Consider the following 13967-nt stretch of genomic DNA (forward strand, 5'->3'; position numbering starts at 1 on the left):
GCTGCTTATAGTCAGCTTTTCTTTCCAAACTCAGCAGACGGGTCACTCCCGTCTGGAAGTTGTATGGGAATCAACCCCAATCCTTCTCAAACTCTTCTAAAAAATAAAAGAGGAAAAGTATATTCCATAAGACCAGATACCAAAACCAGACAAAGACATCACACACACACATAAAGAGAGACCAGTATCCCTTACAAATATAGATGCAAAAATCCTCAACACAAAACTAACAACCAAATCCAGCAGTGTGTCCAAAGATTTATACACTGTAATCAAGTGGGGTTAATCCCAGCAATATATGGGTGGCTCCACATATGAAAACCAATCAACTTAATACACGTTACTAGAATAAAGGAAGAAAATTCATGTGATCATTTCACTAGATGCGGAAAAGAAGAATTTGACAAAATCCAACACCCTTTCATGATAACACTCAGCCAACCAGGGGAGAAAGGCCAAGTGCAAAATGTGAACTTGCTTATTTAACATGGAAGGAACCAACAGAACTGGGGGGGAAAGTCTCCTCTCTTTAGAAAAAAAGTGTGAATTTTGTCAATCGTCTTGATTCTTTGACATCTGCTTGAAAAGGGCCACTGGGACATGGAAGTTGTTATGGCTGGAAAACACAGAGGGAGCGTTTTTGAAGCAGACCTGGGTAGACCACATAGCCTAACACCGTTATACAAGTTTTGGCTTTGAACTTTGAATTACTATTTATTAACTGTGTGAACTTTGGGCATCTTAAGCTTTGTAAGACTCCATTTTCTCGTCTCAGCTGTAGAATGATAATAGTAATTTTTATTTCCCAAGGTTGTTACAGAATCAGGGTTAATACGTGTGAGGCTAACATGGTGTCAAGCTCAGATTAGGTTCTCCCTAATGGTAGTTTTACTATCATTCATTGTGGGGAGTAGGGTGATAGGAAGGGAGAGGGAATCAGGTTGGCTAAGGGGACACCCACTTAAGAACTGGATCTGTGAATAAACCCTAAGAAAATGAAATCACTGTCTCAAAGAGAGATCTGTACCCCTATGCTCATTGCAACATTATTCATGAAGGCCAATATATATTGTGAATGATGCTATATATGGAGAGAGAGAGACATATACATATAAATACACACACCTACACATAAATACACAATGGAATACTATTTAGCCATAAAAAAGAAATCCTGACATTTGCAACAACACAGATGCACCTTGAGAACATGCAAAGTGAACTATATCAGACAGAGAAAGACAAAGACTGTATGATTTCACTTATGTGCAGAATCTAAAGGAGCGGGATTCACAGAAACAGAGTAGACGGATGGTCGCCAGGGGTTGGAGAGTGGGGGAAATAAGACGTTGGTCAAAGAGTACAAACTTCTACTTACTACACGAGTAAGTTCTGGGGATTTACTCTACAGCATGAAGGTTATAGTCAGCAATACTGTACTGTATACTTGAAAGCGGCTCAGAGAGTAGATCTTAAATGTTCTCACAACCACCGTAACAACAACAACAACACGGTGATTATGTGAGTTGAAGTATATATTAACTACTCTTATGGTAGTAATCATTTCACAATATGTGTGTATTAAATCATCATGTTGTGCTCCTCACACTCACACAACATGGGCAATTATACTTAATAAAGCCGGGGATAAAATAAGTAGGGTGGGATAGCACTCAAAAGAGGGAAAAAAGAATTAGAAATTCTCTGCAGTTTATCCGTTGATGGCCTGTGGAATCCCGGGGAAGTCACGAATCTGATCCCGGCTTTTACTTCCCTCACCTGTAAAATCAAACTGGGGAGTTATGTGATCTTTGGAATCTCTTCTAACTCTAAAATGCAGTGATCTTAAAATTAGGAGATGGCCGCGAAGAGAGGTGGGAGAAGGCCAAGTGCGACCTTTTGAGTGTAATTATAGGCCTTGTTTGAGCACAAGCCGCGATGCCTCCCGCCAGAGGTAAGCAGGAAAGAGCAGCAACGTGACGACACGCTCCTGTTTGGCTCTAAAACGCTTCCAGATTGTGTCTAATTTTAAACCACTTTCTGAAGGCCAAAGAGGTGCCTATGGACAGCTTGACGATAAATCTTTCAGCACACAGAACGCGTCTCCTGGTCGTCTCAGTGTGGGGAAAGTGAGCACTTCAAGCTTGCTCCTCCAGAGCCGTCAATCTGGCTCCTGTCACCAGCATCTGATTCATTATAAAAACATTTAATTATTCCAAGATGAATTGGCAGGATGTCCAAAGAGTGGGAATAAATGGCACAGGGGAGATGGAAAAGGCTGTTTGCAGGGAGGCCTTCTGCTGGCCTCAGAATCCAATAAACATTTTTAGAGGGAAACCAAACTCCAGGGATTCCTTTACCATCAATATCACTATCATCATTTTGGTAAAATTCAGCAGTAAAGTTAATAACCTATTGATCGTTCTAGCCTCACAGTTCTCTAAGATTGTCTCTTGTGGGGATCTCGACTAATTTTCGGGAGCTCCGCAAAATCAAAGTCACGACTGAGGGACTGGTCATCTTGTAGAATTGTCCCACTTCCAAGATGTCAAACACAAGGTATCATTTATCTAATTACCACCTTAGAAGAGGTTCTACAGCTTCCTGCACCCTAGAGGATCATGTTCAGAGCCCTTACTGTTAAAGATCAATAGTCATTTGCCTTAAACCCATTTTTCCTGCATCAAGATATCTTCACCCCTCTGAAGTAATCGCGACCCCTGGCTTTATCTTCGTCTTGTTCTGGAATGTGTTGTGGTGGTGGTGTTTTTAATACCTCTACTTCAGAGTTTCTCAATTCCGTGACTGATGACTTTGGAGCCAGGTAATTCTTTGCTGCGGGAGCTGTTTGCACATTGTAGGATGTTTGGCAGCATCCCCACCACACCCTAAGATGTGACAGAGAAATATGTCTGGGGAAATGCCTTTAATTGAGAGCCACTGCTCTCCTTGGAAAACTCCTATTCAACCTTCAATGCCCAGTTTCCATGTGACCTCTTTTGTAGGGCCTTTTCTAACTTCTCTAGGGAAACCAATTCATCTTCTCTCATAACTTCATTATAACTATGGCAGACAGGCCATGCTGTTGGTATTTCTGTAGATGCTTGTCTTGCTCAACTGACCTTGCTTGCTCTCCTAGGCTAAGAACTTTGCCTTACTACTGTATTCTCATCTCCTCTCCTGGTACCTCTAACTGAAACTATGGTTACTGATCAACATCTATTCATTTATCTGCCCTTTACATCAGACCTATGAGGTAGAAAGAGAGCCAATGTTATTTTTTAATAAGGCAGACTATTTTTTTCGTTGGGCAGATGCACTTCCGATGGCAAGCGACAGGCATATGATTCAAAATGCTCTGGGTAAAACAAGACATAGGATGGCTCCTGTGTTTAGAAACAAAGATCCAGATATGGGTTTCAGGCAGAGCTGCATTCAAGTGGCTAGATGCTGGGCGGGAAAAACAATACACAGCTATTACAGAAGAGGTTTGCAGACACGAGTATAGCAGGTGAAGAGATTTCAGTGAACTAGCCCTCAGCTCAGGCAGGGACTGAGGATGCAGGAGCAATGACAGTGTGAATTTCACTCGTTTGCTCACCTTCAGCTATCCTAACACCCCAGCTACATCCCACAGAAATGTACTGGGGGTTCCCTGACTTTCACATCCTGTGTAAAGTTCAATGTTTTCCAGGTCAAAGGAATCTAACTGTGTGATTTTATAGCCCAAGCTATATCAATTCCCCCAAAAACTTAATTTAGACAATAATTTTGCTATTCATTGATTCATGCCGCCCAGACTTAGTGTCTGGGTTCTGGACCTTGAACTTCTCCTGTCCTTCAATGGATGGTAGACCTAGGAATTATTTTTAATTTATGCCCTCTTAGGGATTTTCTTGAGGGACAGTCTAGCCATAGGCCACACTGCAAAAGAGCCGGGACTGAAAATTGGATCTCTTGACATATGAGTGATGAGTTTTCTTTATCACTATAGTATAAATTAAAACTTGATAAACTTCACAGCAAGAGAAACCACTGATGGGATAGGTAGGTGAATTCCCCGGGACACAGATCACATGAGGGCTTTTCAGTGACCCAGGAAAGGTTGCAATTTGGGGATATCATGCAAGGCAGCTCTTCCTTAGAACAAGACTTTCCAAAAAGCCATGAGTACAAACTTCTGAGCTGATATAACCGTATAAAGTAGAAACACTCAGATTGGGACAGTGACCACACAGACTCCACCTGCCTTGGTGGGACTTTAGTCAAGTCACAGCATCACAGGGGATCAGAGCTGGAAGGGATTTTTACCATAAGCTGCAAGCCTCTCATCGGTGATATTATAGATATTGGTCTAGAGAGATGTGGTGTCCGGGTCAGACTGCAGCGCGGCTCAGTCAGAATGAGAGCCGAGATGTGCCAGCACCGCTCTTACAGACTCGCTTTCTTCTCTGGGCTCCAGCTTGTTTCCGCCAAGTGCAAAGAGACTCCCGAGCTCTCTCCCAGACTCAGGTGATAGGCGCTGGCCCTCTCTCATTTTCCATTTTCCACAAGTACAAACCTACCGATGGCTCAAGGGACTTTTTAAGTTATGTATTTTAGAGGAGTTTTAGGGAAGGTGTGGGGAATATATATTTAATGTAAAAACAAGGGTGTGATGACAGCTGGATGGAAGTCATTTATAGTGGGTTGGAAAACAGAAATGGTCTATAAATGAACTAGCATTAGGTCCTAATAGTCTTCAGCTACTCTGAGCTTCTCTTGATTTCCTCATCTGAAAAAAGAGGACAAAAGTAGTGCCTCTATCTTTGATAAATTAATAATAATAATAATGATAATAGTGTGCACCCCTCAGTGATCACTAATAGTGATCTTTTTTGATGATTAAGTGATATAAAATCGTTGCATACTTAGTCCTGAACCATAATATAACATTATATATTATATATCACTATATATGTATATACCACATAACATAATATTATATATATTATATATAGATCACTTCTAGGTGGGAAGGTTTACCACCTTTAAACTCAGTTTTACTCATCTGTAAAATAAGGGTAATATTCTCTTGTGGGACTGCAGAGATGACCAAATGAGATATATAGGAAAGCACCCAGTATAATGCTAATGGGTGTTTAATGTGTATACACTGGTGAATGTTAAGAAAAAGACAAACAATTAAATAGACTTGTGCTCTATGTGCCTATTTGCCCTCCCCTGCAGCCTGCATCCAGTCCCTGGATTCTAACCGCATGGTTAGAATTATTTGCGATCAGCAAGCGCTCAGGCTGGGTTCCCAGGCACATGAACCTCAGTCATGGAGCTGAGGAAGTGGGTTTCAACGCCCTGGTTCTCTAAGGAAATAATCAGAGATGTGCACCTGTCTGAGCATCACACTGTTGTTTCCGTATTAAAATGTCATTAAAACCTACAATCTACCGGCAGAGAACTGTAAATTAAATTGTGAAATATCTACATAATTAAATCTTAAACATCCAATAAAAAGCATCTTACCTAGAATGTTTGACAACTTGCCTGATCATAGGAGTCTCTGGGGTAATTTATAAAAGCACAGGTCCCATCCTAGACTTAATGAATCAAAATCTCCAGGAGAGGAGACTGGAAATATGTATTTTTACTGAGTGCCCTGGGTGATTTTTATAATCAGACAAAATTTATGAAATTCTTTTATGGAAAATGTATTTTTTAATGCTAAAAGAAAAAGAAAACAAATGATATGTACTGCTCTTTAACATTTTACAAAAAAATATAATAATTTAAAAAAGTAGAAGCTCTTTCTCGGTGTTGAGATCAGTTTTGCAGTGTTAAGAGCACGGTGTTTCGTGTCGGGAGACCTGGTCCAATCTCAGGACTGCTACTTACTAGCTGTACATCACCAGGCAAGTATAGAAACCCACTAGCCTTAGTGTCCTCACCTTTAAATAGGGAACTTAAATGTTCATATCTTATGTGTATTGTAAGGATAAACTTATATAATTACAGTTTGTTGTTGACTTTATTAGGGGTACTTCCACTTCCTGCCATGAGGAAATGAGATGGGACAGAATTGCTCTCTTGTCACACTACCCATTAGACAAACACAGAAAACAACTATCTGCAGGAATTTGGCAGCTGGCAGCCCAGGTGCAAGCGGTCCACTCCACTTGGGACTATGGTCTCTCATCTCCATCCTGGTGACAGCCTCCCAAGTGGTCTCCCTGCCTCCCTTCCTGGCCTCCACTGTCCATTTTCTACAGTGCAGCCAGAGTGACCTTCCCACGTCACTTCCCTGTTTAAATGTGTCAGTGGTTCTCCACTGTGGTAAGTAAACTTGGCCCTTCCTAGGATTCATTTCAGCTCCCGCTGCCTCACCCAGCAGCCGGCCTCCTCCTCTGTCCGTGCGTCCGTGAGGAAGGCTCTGTGTCTGTCTTTGGCTCCGCTGTCTCTCTAGTAACCTTAAAACAACGACTGACAACCTGGGCTCCTCTTTCCTGCCTTCCCCCCGGAGCTCCCTCACCTACCCCACCCCAACCCTGGGGCAGGACTTAATGATTATTTGTGTTCCCAGGTCCTGGAGGTATCACTAAATGCTGCCACCACTGAAATCCCTCTGGGTCTCAGTTTCCCTGGGTGCACCGTGGCTTCCTGACCCAGGACAAGGTAATGTCCGCATACACCTCCTGCGAAAGTCATAGAGGAAAATACCCCTAATAACTTGCCTCGCCCAGGAGCTTTTAGGTTCTGTCCTAGAAATCCAGCCTCCACAATTCCTTACAGCTCATTGGCCAAGAAGGTATGATTGACATGCACCTTACCCAACGGGTGGGAAACCTCTCCTACTGTAGGTTTCCAACAGCGCTCAGCACCTGGAGGCCTGGCCTGAGAACTGCATGGCCTGGGAATTCCTTAGAGCTTCATCTTCTAAACACAGAGGGAGAGAGTCAGTTCTGCTTCTCTCAGGGATGAAGCAACCCCAAGGAAGGTGCTGAGAGCAGAAACAGACATATCAACAAAGGGGTACAGTCCAAAATGGAGGGTGGGGACACCTCAGGGTGGCAGACCCCGACTGGCAGGCCCTGAGAAGCCAAAAGAGACCCCGACAGGACATGAGAAGTCAGGACTGCCTATGACTGGTCCTCAGAGGCTCACAAGCTTCTGAGAGACTGTCAGGCTCCAGAAGATTCCAAAAGGGGGGATTGATCAAAAGTCAAGAGCGGAATTTATGACTTTAAGACACAGAGCCTGCTTGATAGGAGCTGAGAGGGAGGGACAGGTGCAAGAGATAACAATGCCCAAGGTGAACCGACAGGTCCTGACGGGGAAGGAGAGCGAGATGGGCCTCGGGTGAAGGCCCCGCTGAAACATACTTCAGTGTCTCCCTGCCTCCCTTCCCGGCCCAGACACTTCGCCATGACCCTCAGAACCTGCTCCGTGTTTACAGCTTCAGCCTCTTCTCATCTACGGTCCCTCGATCTCCGTGTAGAGAGTGCCCAGCGCTCTCCCAGGCCAAGGCCTCGGGCCCCCCTGTCCCCCAACCCTCTCATCCTCCAGCTGGGTAATTCTCACTCACTCGTCCGTCGGTGCTCAGCCTGCTCATCGCTTTCTCCTGGGAGCATCACCGACCCCTCGGGCCTGTGCTCGGGGCCCTCCACTCCATGGTCCACCACCACACTGAGGGAGAGGCAGGGAAGACAGCGACGGCTTCTGAGAAGTGGTGCCAGCATCCAAGGTGACCTGAAAAGCGGTTACCTCCCTGGAGGAACTGATAGGCAGAGGGGGAGGGTGGCAGGAAGTCAGGCGCAGGGGTTGGTCGGGAGAGTCTAGGGGCCGCAGTGTGGGGGTGGAAGAGCCTTTGAGAAGAGGTCAGAGGCGACAACACAAGACGGTCACTGACCAGAGAAAACACATGGTGAAAAGTGCAGAGAGGCACTACGGAAGCCACGTGACGAGGAGAGAGCGCAGCAGGGTGTCTCTGCCACTGACAAGGAAGGTGGGCACTGTGGGGAGGGAGTGTGTGTGTGTGTGTGGGGGGGGGGGAGGGTGGCAAAGGGTCTGCAGATTTATTGATAGAGCATGTGCCATTTCTTCAGCATCCCAAAACTTCAGCCTGGCTGAAACCCATCTCTGCATTCTGTGGGGAGATCTTGGGATCGTGACCCCATAGCTCCAGGAGCCTGCACGATCCTTACAGTTCAAAATCCCAGGGCTAAGAAGACATCTGTAGATAATTCTGAAAAAGTCCCAGGGGTTCCTCTCATTAGCCGGGCTTAGGCCATGTGCTTGTCTTTGAGTCAATCACAGTGGCCAGGAAGAGGGGAGCTAGGGTGCCACTAATTGGCCTGGCCAGGCCCATGGCACCCTCCTCTAGGCTTTGGTATGGGAATACGTTCAGCTCCCAGGTCCAGGTAACATGTCCAACACTACACAACAGGCCTTGCTCACAATCTTAGCTCCAGTCTTTTGTTGTGCCTTTTGTATACATCCAGGCTCACAAAGGCCCATGAGAGAATTTAGAGCTTTAAAATTAAGTCAGAAAAGGCCCTGGGCAGCTCTGCAAAAGACCATGAGTAAGTGTAAACCATGAGTAAATGTGCTCTCGCCCGGCGCCGTCTCACACACTAATAAACCGTCTCCTTTGGTCTGTCCATCCCTTCAGGGTCTGAGGGGTTTGATTGGTAGTCACTTTGTTTTTACCCCCATCATTCTGCTCCCACTCGGAGCCAGGAATATGACAGGCAGGTAGCCAAGTGCGAGCACAGCCTCAGGGAGACCTGCTGATCGAGGGACCTTTTCAGGTCTCGCAGCTGGGCAGGGAGTGTGGGGTGACCTTGGGCCAGTTCCTTAATCTCTCCGGGTTTCCTCGCTCTCTGCCTTTGAAAAGAAATGAATCCGTTTTCCCTTCTGTCTGCATGCAGAGTCTGGACTGGAGACTCTTAGATGGTTTGCACGCTCTTAAATGACTGTCCTCTCCCCTGCGCTTGCCGAGTGCCCCGGTTCTCCCCTCCCTCTACTGTCCTTGGGTAATGAGCTGCTGCTTTGGGCTCATGAAATATTCAGTGAAATAAACTCTCTCTGGATTTATATGTGGGTGGGGTTAAAAAGGGTAGAAGAAAATAGGTGGAAACAGGGAAAAGGGAAATGCACTAGAGTCTGTGGAAAATATTAAAGCTTCGTTTCGGGTGGCAGGCTTGACCCTGGCACCATGGAGAGGCAGTTTATTTATGTGCAGAACTGCTGGGGAGATGCCACTGGGACTGGATTGAGTTCTCTGCTCTGTTCCTTCTCCGCGTAAAGGGACAAATTAACAGCAATAAGGCCGGCACCAGGGAGACTCGGGAACCTTTCTAGATGTTCTACAACTTGAATAATTTATCCCTAGATTACTCAAAGTGATTTAAGTTTAAAATTTAAGAAGTCTGTTGCTGCCACCTAAAAAGTAATTATTAACTCATTCGTTCGACAGGCATTGACTGAGCAACCGGAGGAAGTCGCTGACTCATTTAACAATTGCGTATGTTTTGAGTGCCTTGCATACGCCCTGTTCTAACCCCTGGGGACACAGGAGCACCAAAAGAAAGACATGTGCTCCTCAAGGTGCTTGAATCCAAGCGGAAGGAGATACGCATGAGCGCTGAACAGAAAATGAACAGGGTGATTTCTGAGAGCAGCAGTGGTCTGCAGGAAGTAAAACAGGTGAGAAGTGCCTGGAGGGGGAGCCAGTGTAGACGTGGTGGTCATCTGGTCCCTTGCCAAGGAGAGGGTGTTTGAAATGGGAGTTGAAAGCTCAGGCACATTAAATTCTGAGAAAGAGCTGGATACGTCGCACCAAAAACTAATAAGTCATCTCAGTTTCCAATCTATCTCTGTCGTTAAAAAAAATATTCTCTCCTGGCGTGCCCTCTTTCTAGAGCCTGGGTGAATTTTTTATTAGCTTTTTCTTTCACATCGAGGCTCTCGTGCAGAGCTAGATCAACGTCTATCTACTGGGTTTTGTGGAAGTTTCCAGTCGAAGGGAGCATCAAAACGACCAGTGCAAAGACCTAAGATGGAAAGAAGTTCACTTTCAGGAAGAAAAGGAAGCCCGGTGGGTGAGGGGAAGGGTGAGAAGCGATGAAGCTGGAGACCAGAAAGGGGCCAGACTGTGCTGGATCAGATGCCTGGTGCCCTGGTGGGGAGTTTGGGTCTTACTGCCAGGTTGGAATGTTTGGCCTAGGAGGGTAGAATAATCTGATTTATAAGAAGATTTGGCTGCTGTGTAGACACTGACTGCAGGGCGGGAAGGATGGGAGTCTCTCAGTTTAGGAAGCTCATTGTCTCACGGGAGAGATCAACATTTGAACAGATCATAATGCGACAGTGGGATGAGTCAAAATATGATGCATGAATTTTCCAGAAAACACAAAAAACGGGGTGCACAATTCGGTCCAATCTACTTACTGATAATTGGACCCTGTAAGGAGTCAAGCCTTCAGTGGGACACCTAGGAGAAGTGTGTAAAGTGATGGGAGTAGCACAGAGCTAGGGGCAACTAGTTCTGCCTTGGGGGATGAATAACATAATCCTAATAGAGATGACATTCCTACTGCATCCTAAATAATAAATGGGAATTTGCCAATTAGATAGGAAAGGATGGACCTTTTAGGCAGAGAAGGCAATGCTAACAAAGACCAGAGCCGTAAAATATCAGAACATTAGGGAAGGGCGATGAGAAGGGTCTTTGTATAATGTTAAATGAGAACAGAATGGCTGGAGGGGAGTCTGGAAGAGAAAACCGGGGCTGCTCTGTGGCAGGCAGGCTTCTTTGCCATTCTAAGGATTCTGGACCTCACTTGAAGGCACGGAGAGTGACTGAGGATTTTGAATTGAGGAGGAACAGGGAACTGTGTTGTATTTTTGATGGATCACTCTGATGGCTCTGTGAAGACTATATTCAGTGGGATCATAGTAAGGAAGGAGAGTCTAGATAGAAGATTATAGATGAAGCTCAACACAGAGGTAAGGAAACCATGAAGTAGGACACAGCAATGGAAACTAGAGGGCTGGAGACCAGAAAGGGGCCAGACTGTGCTGGATCAGATGCAGAAGATTTCAGTCCCGTACAAGTGCCATAGGTTAACAACCAGTGACATAAGTATTTTCCAGTGAGTAAGACCAGTGACGAGACAATTATTTTCTGGACTGAATGGCCTTTGCTCCTGGCAAATATCCAGGTTAATGGGTATCTGATGGTCAAATGTGAATATTTCTCACATGGTAGAAACATCTCAGGCCAGGAGCAGGCCTGAATATCAAAGTCCCTGCCAGCTTTCGGTAATAGAGTGTCTTTTTTAGGATTGGATTCTCCATTTCCACTTACTGAATGATCGCTGAGGTCAGCGCTCTGTGGGAACATCGCACATTTATATGTGATTTTATAGTTTGTAAAACACTGTCATGGGCATGTTCTCAGCCATGACAAGAATCTGGAGAGGTAAGGAGAGAAAGGACCACCACACTCATCTCATAAACAATGAAACTAAAGCTCCCAGAGAATAAGAGATTTGATTAAAACTATGCAACCATGTTATGGCAGAGCATCCAAATCCAGCATTCTAGTCCGAATCCCAGCCCATCCACTGCATTATGCAGGCTTTAACTCGTAGGGGGTGGACTTGATCCAGACAGCTATAGAGGCGCAAGTTTTCTACGTCTTCCTTTCTCACTCCTGGCAGACATCACAAACCCAAATCACTACTCTTTCCTACTGAACTTGAGCTTTGCCTGAGTCGTTTAAAATATGCTGCTCCAGCCCAGCTGGTGTGTCTCTGTTAGCTGAGGGTTGACCCAGGAACCAAGAGGTCCCCGGTTAGATTCCCGGTCAGGGCACATGCCGGGGTTGTGGGCTCAGTGCCCAGGAGGGGCCATGCAGGAGGCAGCCAAATGATGTCTCTCTCCTCGATTTTTCTATATTTCTATCCCTCTCCCTTCCTCTGTCTCTAAAATCAATAAAAACATATTTTAAAAAACAAACATGATGCTCCAGGCAGCCACTAACAATGAATTGGAATTAGCTTTAAAACAAAACTTATTTCCCCTTCTGGATCACACGATCTCTAAGCTACATTCTACCTTTAAGTTCTGTGATTGCGTATTTAATGGTGACGATTTTAGGAAGTCTGTTTAATCCAACTATAATTAATTGGAAGCTTATGTTATCCTAGGCATCCTCTACTCATAGTGCAAATAAAATGTTTTCCAGAGTTTCATACTCAGTCTGGTGGAAGCTATAGGCAAAAATACACAAGTCGCTTAACTGAAGTCTAGTTTAGATGCATAACAAAATGTTATGTGAGAACAAGGGAGGCAGAAGTTGATGCTTGTTGGTGATAATGATGGTGCTATAAAAAGACAAACCTGGATCCCTGTGGATAATGGGGCATCTGAGCAGAGCTTCAGGCAGAAGGAGACGTTCTCAGCATTGACCACCGCTCGAGAAATGGCATCAAGGGGCAGAGAGAGTTGTGAGTGGCAGATTGGAAACTTCCTGGAGGCAGAGTGTAGGTTTCTGTTCTAGACCCCCAATGTGGAGGGGCAGATGCTAAATAGAAATGCAGCCCACGTATTGATTGATTTGTTTAAAATCTCCAGTTTAAAAAGGAAATAATGCTCATCCCCCAGAAACTTGCTCATCTTCAAGGCCCCCGTGAACTCCACGCTCCTATCATTCCTGTCCCAACCTCTGCAGGACAACTTGCCCCAAAGAAGGCAGGGCAATGAGATGAGATCATCGTCCATTTCAATACGAAAAGAAGCACATACAGTATTGGCAAGAAGAAGGGAAAGCGCCTGACTACTCTCTTCTATTTTGAGATACACTTTGAAAAATGCATGGCCTCAGCACCCTCAGTTCCTGGCCATCGGCCACGGTAAAATCAGTTCCTCCTGGTCCAATACAAATTAAATAATCATAACGCTATTCATCAGGAAAACATATGCGGGAGGGATGCACCAGCCAGAGATTGGTTTGAAGGCTCCAAGCCTTTCATGGATCTTCGTGGTTAGTCTGAGTCAATTCTCCCCACGCAGCTGGAAAGACGAAGGCGGAGAGAGGGGGACCGATGTGCTCAAGGACACATGGCTCATAGAGGCCAAACCTAGTTCTGACTCTCCGCAGGGCTTCTGAGCCGTACCCTCCCCAAGGCTAGCTCTATGCTGGGAGGAGTAAAGGCAGGGTCAGCAGGGAAGTCAGCGGGGGGTCGCTAAGGAGTTAATGGGTCGTTCATTTACTGTATTTTTTCTTCCCTTCAATATGCACTTAAAGACTTCCTCCTATTTGCAAAGCCTGAGAAGACACGGTCGCTGCCATCTGCCAGTTCACTGCCTGGTAGGGAGAGGAACACGCACATTTATTTTATACACAGCTCAGGGAGTGAAACCAAACACGCGCCTGACAGTCGGAGAGGTTAACTGCGCTTGGACATGCGAGCAAGTTTCTTGTGTGTTTACGCTGTTGAGTCGGCTCTGACTCCCGAAGACCCTCTGCATGCGTGACGTCCACAGTGTCCTGTCCGCAGCAGCCCAGCTCAGCTCTGCAGACTCCTGCCTGTGGCTTCTTCCGTGGAGCCGGTCCATCTCGTAGCTGGTCTCCCTCTTTCCCCGCTGCCTCCTATTTTCCCAGCAGTACTGTCTTTTCCACAGAACCCTGCCTTCTCCTGATGTCACCAACGTAGGACAGCTTCAGTTTTGTCATTTTGGCTTCCAGCGATGTTTCAGGCTTCATTTGCTCTAGGATCCACTTGTTCATCTCTCTGGCTGTCCAGGGTATCCATGGAGCCCTCTTCCAACATCATATTTCAAATGAACCCAGTGTTTTGGTGTTTTCCTATCAGATTTCTTCACTGTCCAAGTTTCACATCCGTACGCAGTAACTGGGAAATGTGAGGGTCTAATTTCAAATCTTTGCTCTTGATGATCTTCTCTAA

This window comes from Miniopterus schreibersii (genome assembly GCF_964146895.1).
Source record: "Miniopterus schreibersii genome assembly, chromosome: 11".
Classification (NCBI taxonomy): Eukaryota; Metazoa; Chordata; class Mammalia; order Chiroptera; family Miniopteridae; genus Miniopterus; species Miniopterus schreibersii.